Source organism: Halyomorpha halys, unplaced genomic scaffold (assembly GCF_000696795.3).
Source record: "Halyomorpha halys isolate HHAL.00 unplaced genomic scaffold, Hhal_1.1 Scaffold942.1, whole genome shotgun sequence".
NCBI classification, from domain to species: Eukaryota; Metazoa; Arthropoda; class Insecta; order Hemiptera; family Pentatomidae; genus Halyomorpha; species Halyomorpha halys.
The window spans coordinates 583,996-594,932 of record NW_027111194.1 but is presented as its reverse complement, the minus strand read 5'-3'; positions in this window follow the sequence as shown (position 1 = coordinate 594,932).

Here is a 10,937-nt window from a genome sequence, read left to right as displayed (position 1 = left end):
GTCTGAAAAGAAAATGGCCACGAGACCTTCTAGTTTAAATTAATGTTTGAAGTACCACCAATGGGTGGTTCCTTCCCAAGATTTTCAAGTGTATACGAAACATACTACATATTTACCTATTGTATTATTTTGTACAGTTGTAAATTACAATAAATAAATAATTAAAAAAAAACATTTACTATATTGAAAAAAAAACAAACAATTTAAGTTAATATTCTGAATCAATAGTTATAACGTTTTTTTCCAATTAAATGTTAATGTTTAATCATTTGATTATTTTACTTAAATAAAGTACTACATATCCGAACTATTTAAAAACATCACTGGAATAAGATGTTTGACAAACAAGGCGCTGAAATTGTCCAGCTAATGTTAGCTTTGTGAAGGAGGTTGATGAGCTAGTTAGAAGTGGAAGAGTTGTTTCCACACCTCGATGGGCCCGCCAGTTTTTCTAACACTAAAAACTCTCAAGGGTTGGGGTGTGTGCCCCTAGTTTTACCAGAAACCCGTTACTCATGAGGAAATGAGATAAAGAAAATAATGAATCCTTCTTTTTTCCTTCAGGAACCCTCGTGTACCGAACATAATTAGTTAAAGGTTGTTCTCTTTCTCTTTTATCTTCAACAATATTTTTTTCTTTTCTTTTTTTCGCACCATACGGATGGTAATTATGTATTCTGTTTTTAAATCATCAGGTGAGGGTCACATCTCTTTTCGGACTTAACCCTTCAGCCCACTCATGGCCATTTCATTACCTTTTTTGCAATGCTTTGTTTTTTCAAAAACGTTCAAAACAGACTAGCACCTTGCCTTAGGCATTACAACCAATGCGGAATACCTACAGAAGACAATATTTGTAAAAATTATTTTATATAAATAAATTACAATATATTTGAAAAATAAAGGATTTCGGCTTCGAAATAAGAATGGATTTAGTTATGTTGAACAAAGGCAGGACATTATCACAGATGAAATGAATGGTTGTGTATTTCTACAGTTGGTTACCTAATTCATTTAAACACTGGGAATAGATGGTGGATTGTTTGAGATGAGAGTAGGTAGGGTCCAAAAGGTTTTCTCAAAGAGACCAGTTCAATGAAAATTAGTTCAATAAAGGATAACTTAGCTAAAGTGAAGAAAATGTGTCACAATGCTTTGAAACTAAGATCAAATGGGATCTGAAGTGTGCTGATAATGAATGCCTGATTATTTTAGATAAAATGTACTGTGAAAAATTCAAATTTATATTTTAATGTGGCGTGGCGGAAGAAGACATTGATGAGGACCCCCGCAAATCCGGGTTGCAGGTTCCTGCGACTGGAGCGGTTGGGCATACAGGTAATAGGGCTTCGTTGAAAAGAAAATAATATATTAAAAATGAGTTCTGTTTTACAGTTTCAAATGAATTAAAAATATAAACTACTCTGGTTCACAGGTTGTGAACTTGTTCATTGATACTATGGGAAAAGGAAGGTTCGCATTAATGGTTTACTCAGGGTCTCACATTAGCTTAGGTTTTCAGAAATATAAAATTAATAATTATAACAAAAAAGAGGGATATTGTTTCTGAAAAATCAATTAATTTCAAGAGGCCTGGGTTTGCAAATTATCTTAGACAGCCACATAGCGAGGAAAATGAGGATTAAATTTCGTTATTTGGCAGTCTATTTTTAAAAGCACAATAATAACGCTAATACTAATTAGAGCTATCTTACTATATAATACTAATTAGAAAAATACCAATTAGAGCTATCTTTATGTATAGCAACGCCTAGACGTAAAATAACCTCTCTAGTAAAATTTAACCCACCAAGAACACGCCGAATAACGAACTACCACCGAGTGATTTTTCGTCTTGTGAATGAGCAGTGTGATTTGATTCAAAAAAATGAAGGGCTAAAACCACTTGCTATATAAAATGAACCCATACCGTATTTAAAAATAAAGATAAGACTGAAATTGTTATACACATTTATACAACTCATTGTTGGTGCTGCTGTTGAAACAAATACAAAAATATTAGTTATAATAAAAAATATCCATATTGGTGTTGATGAATTGACAGCACATTATACCAATTGTTGTATGATAAAATATGAATAATTACACACATGTATTTATTTGTTTACCATTATAAATGACGCTCACTTCCCTCATTCCTAAGCACAATAGAAGTTGGTTCGTATTATTTTAATATATTATATATTAGTATTATGAAGTAATAGTATTTTTTTTATTTTGTCTAATTAATTAGACCATTATTTAGAAAAGAAATTTCCTCGTCACTTTTATTTTATTAAATTACAAAAAAAAAAAAAATTAAATTGAGATAACGTTTAAATAATCTGAATGCTAGTTCTCATTGTTTTTGGATCTTAGTGGCAATAAATTAACACCCGAAGAATATACAGTGGCAATAATTTTTAATAAAACTGAAAGCTTTCCAAAGACGGTAAAGGTTGGGGTCTGGAATTCCTAATTTTCTATTTTTTCCACCCTTTTAATTTTCTTTCCAGGCCCCTGATCCTCGGAGGCAGAATGGAACTTCGGAATAGAAGGTTATTTACAATCTATCTAGATCCTGGAGGAATTTCTAATTTTAATTTAATATTAAGTACCAAGAGGGGGTTACTTTTTAAATTTCTTTTTCGTTAATAATTTCGTATAAGTAATTATTATTCTGAGGGATATTGCGTTGGCTAAGGCTCGGCTTGTAATAAATCTTTTCACTTGTTAATTTCGGGATTTTTAATGTATTTATTTTTTATTTAAGAACAGTATATCAATCAGAGCAGTAGTGACCGAAACATAAAGACTGCATACAGACATACTCCTTTAAGGTACGACGCCTCGTAAATTCAGAAAAATACTTCGTAAACGTTAATCGTACTTGCTATTGGTCTAAAGCAATTACTCCATCCAATATATCAATTTTCTTCTATTATTTACTTCGGTTCTGACCATGCGAAAGTAACAAAAACTTGTAGGATTACGTATTGTGCACCATAGTTATCTACAAGGTTGGTATCCTTTTCTAATTTTAGTGGGACTACCAAAATTTAATTGTATATAAATATTTAAAAAAATCTGAACAGCTACAACTTATTAAGGATCAGTGTTTCAGTAACTTGTAAGGAAGTACTGTTACTAGACCAACGATTGTGCAAGAAGATGATTTGTTCAGAATCACGCTAAATTTTATTATGACACCCCAATTAAGGGACCTTGGAGGACTCCCCAACGCACAGGGGTGACTCACGGCCACAGTTAAAAAGAAAATAATTATCTGTCACAGAAGGATTCGAACCGGGTCCCTGGAGCTTGAACCCACACATAGCAAATTTTTCGATAAGGCCGACATTATTCTCACAGTCCATTTTAAACTATTGTACAAGATCATGATTTCTATTAATCTCCTCATTTCAATGTACAATTAAGGAGTGGTTAATGTCAACAAAATCTTATCCTCATTGAAATAGTCTCAGTCTAGTGACAGGAGTGAGATTTTCGAACAGTTTTTTCTTTTAAGTACAATTATTTTTTTTTAAAAATAATTAAACATTTTTATCATAGCAATAATAAGTAATGGACCAATTGAAAATATAAAATAATTTAATAATTAACTAAAAGACAAAATAAATGTTTTCATATTTTCCTGATTATATTGCCAATAGTCAGTTTTCACTTTCATTTTCCAAGTATGAAAAAACGGAAAGAATAGAATTGCAATATTAATAATTACTTTTTTGTATCTTACAAGGATTGATTCCATTTCAAAGTAACGCGGTAAGTAAAAGTTGTGTGATTCGTATGCTAGATTTCCTCTGTAGTATTATGTGAATTTTGTTCTTAAACGTTGCAAGAATTTATGCATCCTTTCAATACTTAAATCAAGAAATTCGAACCAATGGGTTCGCCATGGGATTATATGTAGAAAATACACTTTAACCAAGAGCTTGAATTAAATCCTCCCTTCCCAGTTTGCAGTAGCCTTGAGTAGCACTTGAGAGACGGCATAGCGACCGACACTAGTGCGAACACGTAGCCCGGGAGACTCCATTAGTACGCATTGTCGTAGGACCACAATAGCACCGCCACAGTTTCACGCCCAACGGAACTCTCCTTTGTCAGAAATGAAACGAAATCCAATGAGGAACTCTTTCCTTTTTCTCTTTTATCTTTTTTTCATGTTTCTTTCCCTTCATTTTTCGACCCTTTTTGATAGAACACACCTTTGTGTCCCAGAATCTGGAGAGATGTAACGGTGTCAGAGAAGATTGTAGGTTGGCGAAGCACTATTATATTGTGTGATTTATTTGACCCCTCCATTGTAGAACAACTTTCTTCATAGTTCCCGTATCATCGCCTAAGAAGCGTGGAAATTGACCTATTGAAAATATTACAGTACTCTCCTATGTAATCCAAAAATTAATTGAAAAAACAAAACGAATTCTTCTCTAATTCGTGAACGACACACCGTTTTACGTAAGTGCTTCCGGTTTACACTGATGCATATTTATTTTAAATTTACTTCCTCTTTATGGTCAGGTAGTTTGTATTCACACAACAAACTAAATAATTATTGAACTAAGAATCAATAAGTAAATCTATAAATAAGAATTTTTCCTGGAATTCTATGTTTTAGACATCAATAAACAAATTTGGTCCAGTGCCTGTTGTCAACTAGTCTGTAGTCAAAAGCCAGAAATGGTAAAAAAGAATTTAAAAAATACGATATTTCATTTTCGATATTTTTCCACATCCAATATCTGACTTTAATAATTGATTTGACCTGTGAATTTAAGAAAATTCAGAGTAGGATCAAATGAATAAAAATCAAAACAAAAAAATATTATTAAAAATTTACTAGTTTTTGATTGTAATTCAGATCTACATACTAAACTTTACCTGTCTTTTTTTTACGAGGTATCATTAATATTACACTTCTATCAGATAGTATTAAAATACTATTTTATCTAACATCAAAAATAAAATACATCGCAATGAACTTGTAAGCTAACAAATAAAAAAAAAATTGATGAAAAATAGTAGTTTGTTGTAGAAAAGTTATAAAAAATGTAACGTGAAGTAAAGAAGTATCAACATGTTATAATTTATCTGGAGTAAATAATACTTATAATTGGAAGTTCGAGCAGCATTCGAGTCGGTGATACTTACTGACCAAGGAACCTGTCAGTGCAACTGCTCGTATTACAGGAAGGTGAAAAAAATAAATTTAGTAAAAGTATGAATTTCTATCAAAGACTGAATAAGTAGATGTTTATCACTAAAAATCATTTTGAATCACCCATACAAAATAATGAATAGCTAATAAAACTTTAAAATACTTTGCGAATAGTAAACGAAAACCATATTATTAATTGAATTAAACTCATTATATTAAAAAGTATTATTATCAATGTATTAATTATCTAAAATAATCATTTTATTTTATTTATTTATTTTTTTTACAATCTTAGATATTTAGTGAAATAACTCAAAATATTGAGCCAAAAGGATTTATTTTGTTTTTATGAAGATGTTTTTATAAAATTAGTTTTAAAAAAATCATTTGGTGTCATCCTTGTGTCTAAGAAGAATTGAGAGTAACTTAAAGTGGCTTATTGCCAAAGTCGCGACAGGTCACATTGCCTTGCCAGGGTGGACCAGGAGATAAAAAGACCGACGAAGATTACCTTCCCACTTTATTGCTCTTAAAAGTTAACGAAGGGCCTGGAAGAGGATTGGCCATGTCTAATGATCTCATTTTATTCTCTTTTAAACCTATGACTTTCAGATGAGGCTGTCTCCATGACGTCTGTCAGTCTGTGGGGAGCGCAGTCCAAACTAATGATCACGAATCTTTACAGATTTCCTGCCACCTTGGTTGGTTCGACGAAAGCTTATTTATAATTATATTTAATTATAAAATAAATTGATAAAGTATAGATATATGAACGGAAATCCGAAAAGATAAAATTACAATTGTGAAAGCGCACAAAGCGTTTAGAAATTTGCAATGGATTCTAAATTCCTGGAGAAGATAGTTCTTATTACGTTCCGAATTATAAATTCATGCCTATTAAATGTAAAAATATTATTCACAACTCAATCATAACAATTTATCATGATGGTTTAATAGATCGTGGATATATATATGAGGAATTAAAAAAAAAATTAAAAAGTAGGTAATGGAAGTGTAAGAATTTTAACTGAAAATAAATTATAATTTATATTAGAAGAATAAATTATAATTTCTCTTCACTTGCTTTCAATTCCAGCGGCACGGCTGTGATACGAGCAGTGGTATATTTTGGAGCCATGCTTTTCCCTCTACATTTGATAACGTATACAGCACGGTTTGGATTTCCTTAGGTTAAATTGAGGTATACTGCTTGTCTTCAATTAAATAATCCAATCTATAAAATTACATTTTTTTTGTTTATTTAAAATATCTGATGTCTGTGACACCTTTCCTATACTAGACTAGGTTAAAAGAACCTATTTGCATCGAAAAGAAAGTAATTATGGCCTAAATGTTTTAAATTTAAGTTATAAAATCTCAGGAACAAAAAAACAGTACAAATCTTCAAGTTTTCAAAATGATCAAAATTGATGCACGGCAATTGGGGGAGGGGGACAGAATAGGTTGAGGGTATACACTGAGGTATGAATACGAAAAACGATTGATATCGTATTTACTTATTTTTCTATAGTTTCAATTTACTTATTATATTTCTTACACTACGAATGTAAATCAATTTTTCTTTCATCTTTCGTTCAATAAAGAGAAAATGATAAAAAAATAACAGAACAAATAAATGCTTAGTATCAGCAAGAATATGGCTCGTGTAAATTTACCGCAGTTACTTATTTTTAAAATCACCATATAAAACTACTGATTTAAATCTAAACCTAGGTTAAGGGCTCACCAGGAAAGTACACACAAAATTAAAAAGGAAAAAAATTGAATAGGCAATTTTATGAACTTTCTTTTTTATCACTTACCTCAAGATCAGGTAACTTCCCGTAAAACAAGGAGTTTGTAAATCACATTATGCCTGTCTGATGTAAAAACGGAGTTAAACTTCAAATCTTCATGAAAATAAAAAAACATAATAATAAAGAAACGACTGCTAATTTAAACAAAACGCTTTTGTAAATTCTATGAAAATCGTAAATGCCCTCTGGTCAATTTCAAGTTACTTCGTAACCACAAACAAATATTTACAATCGAGAAATACATTTGTGGCACTCGGTCGTTAAAAATGGTAACCAAAATATCTTTAAAATGATATAATGTTTGTTAATTTCAATGTTTCAATCTAAGCTATGAGTCACTTAGTATAAATAAATTGCCAATATAATTTTTTTTTTTAATGTAAATTACTAAAACGTATTTTCAACAATCCATGAAATCTGTCCCAAAGAATCCGGTGATACCAAAGCCTTCAATTTACAAGAAAGTTTAGATGATTTACTATTAAGTGCATTTCTTATTTTACTCATCTTACTTTTCTAATATTTTTTATTTACCGATAAATATTACAATCTGCCACAAACTTGAGCGATAAGTAATAGTGATAAATGACATCCAAAATTCGCACACATTCATACCAAAATTAATAAAAATTATATATAAATAAAGAAATTCTTTACATGGACAGAAAGATAAATAAAATGTGCATCAAGAACTAATGATAAAATAAGATCAGTAAAATTTTGAACGAATACAACAATAAAGAAATAAAAGCACTAATCACATTTACACTCCCAGCCTGAGGATCCCCGAGCCCACTCTATCGCCCATGTAGGAGGGTAGAGCAGAGCTCTTGGAGTTCCCAGCGCAGCCCTCTCACTGCGGCAGTGGTATTTTACTCATCTACTAACAATAAACCTAATCTAGACGTGTTATTTCTTCCATCATCCCTATTATACCCAATACATGAAAATATAAAATTAAAACCGAGCAAAGTCCTGATTTACTAACAATGTATAACTTAATTTCAATGAATTATTTATATATATTGTTTTATTCATTAGCAGTTCTGCTTGAAGAAAACTGAAGCTGAGCTCGGCCGTTCAGGTGGGAAAGGTTGCCTTACAGCCATTATAAATCTCGAAACCCTTTGTGCCCTTTCCAACCAACTCTAATGCAAATGTCAAGTAATTACATTCGATTGTCCTTTTCGGTAGAAATGTCACAAATTCTGGAAGTCGAGGGTTTTTTTATATGTTTTTGGAGGTGATTTGAAACAGTCCGAATCAGGTAATATTTTTCAGTTTGGTGAAATCATTTTATCATTAAGAAAATTTAAATAATGGTATTCATAACTATAAGAAATCCACTATTAATTTAGTAATTTTAAATTTCCTTATCACCGGTTATAAGTAAAAAGTCAGAGAAATAACAGAAATATTCTTTGTTGCAATGATCTTGTGAATTTAGATACATCGTTTTCATTTCATTTAAAAAAATGAATTTTGATGGTATTAAAATTAAAATGAATCCACTATGAGATTCCCATTGACTCGTGATATTTAACGGGTAAGTGCAATAATTTTTCAAAAAGGAACTAAAACTATTTATAGTTAAGGCACAGCCACTTCTTGACATGTCATTCCCAGTCAAGTATGTCATTACTATGTTTCTGTGTGGTCAACGATAAAGCACTGTCAAGTAATACGTCCTATATCTAAGGTATCATTTATCGTGGTAATGTCTTTCAAGGTAGGCATCAATCATGCTGTGATTGTAAAGTTACAAATGCCAGCACAGGAAGATGTAGTTGAGTATAGCTTGTGTTATAGAATGTGTATGTTGATGTCATTCTCAGATATGTTAAACCTGAACATAAGCTTGGAAAATGTAATGTTGATTGCGTTAAATGTCAGCCCTATTTAAAGACATGTTAAATGCTAAATGCATAGGAGCTCCTAGTGGATTTTATGAGCAACTTGTTTTATAACCTTTCCTTCCTAAACTTCATGTTACTGTTTACATCTAAGTTTTGATTAAAGTAATTTATTACAATTTACCTAAAGTGGAATTTATAAGTTAAGATAAACAATACCAAAATAAAGAAATCACTGAGGTAAGAAAATAAATAAAAAGAAAGTAACTTGAATCAAAGCAAAATAAATCATTCATAAAAAATTTTTATAGTTATTAACCTCAAAATTTTTTTTATGAATTGACTCACCAGACTTCCTAAAGAGAAAATCCAGATTAAAATAAACCATCTTCATCACAATAATACCTATGTATCAAAGCTGTTTGTGATTTCGATAAAATATGCAAGCTAGACGGATTTGCTTAAAAAGGAAAATATTTAAAATCTCAAGGTAAAATAATAAGGTCTTATTTTTAACAAAATATTGGTTATATTCATGATCTTTAGTTTAACATGTTAAAATTTGTATTAATTGTGTTAAATGTAATGTTTAACCAAGTTATATGTAATGTTTTATCAAGTTAAATGTTATAAGTATAGGAAGCAGCCCTATTTAAAGTCATGTTAAATGTTAAATGCATAAGGGCTCATGGCGTATTTTCTGAGCAATTTGTTTTATAACCTTTCCTTCCAAAACTTCATGCTATTGTTTACATCTAAGTTTTGATTAAAATAATTTATTAAAACTTACCTAAAGTGGAAGTTATGTGAAAATATGGCCCATCAGTGCCTTGTTGAACTTCTAAATTGTGAGGCAGAGAATCAAGATGAGCTAATTGACAACTGTCATTACATGATAATTATTGTCATACATTGCTTTATTAGTTATAAAAATATCCAAAACAATACTATCACAATCAAAACACAAACAACGAGCAAGTAATAGGTATAATACTACATTGCTTGTTACTAAAACAAACAAAATGGTGACGAGCTCAGCTGGTCTGTAGCGTTTTCCATTTAGCAAGCCTAGTAACAGACTTTCAACCATGTTATATGTTAAATCGTTTTAACATTGTAAAAGAAGGAAATATTTCTCTATTTAACATGAGTTTTCCTTTTAACACGCTTTGACATGTTAAACTAAAAATCATGAATATAACCAATATTCTGTTAAAAACAAGACCTTATTATTTTACCTGGACTTTTTAAATATTTTCCTTTTTAAGTAAATCCGTCTACCTTGTATATTTTATCGAAATCACAAACAGCTTCAAATACGTTATTTGATCAAGATGATTTATTTTGTTTTTGATTTAAGTTACTTTCTTTTTATTTATTTTCTTACCTCAGTTATTTCTTTATTTTGGTATAATTTATCTACTTATGCTTATTTGAGATATATTATTTAATTATTACAATCAGCCATTTTATTTTATATTTATATTTTTTATTTTATTTTTATTATTATTGTTTTTTTTAATTTTTATATATATGGTATGATTGGATTCTTACAGCTCTAATATTTATTGACTTTGAGTGTGGCAGATTATATAATTTTAATAAAATGTTTTTAAAAAAATAAAAACAAATATATGAAAATTTTTGTTTCATCTTATTAAGTTTTACCTGTTGTCAATTAGAATGGATTAAGTATTTGTAAATAATATGGTATTAAGGACAAAGAAATAAAACGTAAAAAAGTTGTTTTGTTTTTTGCGGCACTACTCAATAAGCAAATTTTTTTTTTTTTTATACTAATTTAAAATAATGAAGCCTTGTGTGATCGGGACTTTTTTGTTGAATTAAGTAGAGACCTTTAATATTTAAACATGTAAATAAATTATATTGGTTTTACTGACTTTCGGGAAATACATAATGTATAATCTACTCAGTTGCTGGAATAAATCAAACCACACAGCCAATTAAAACTGTTAATCAGAGATTGATTTTTTTATTTTATTTTAATTATTCACCTCTTAAAGCAGAGGAGTAGTGAATCAAATTTAAGGCTTGATTTAATTATAAATTCATTGATTTTTT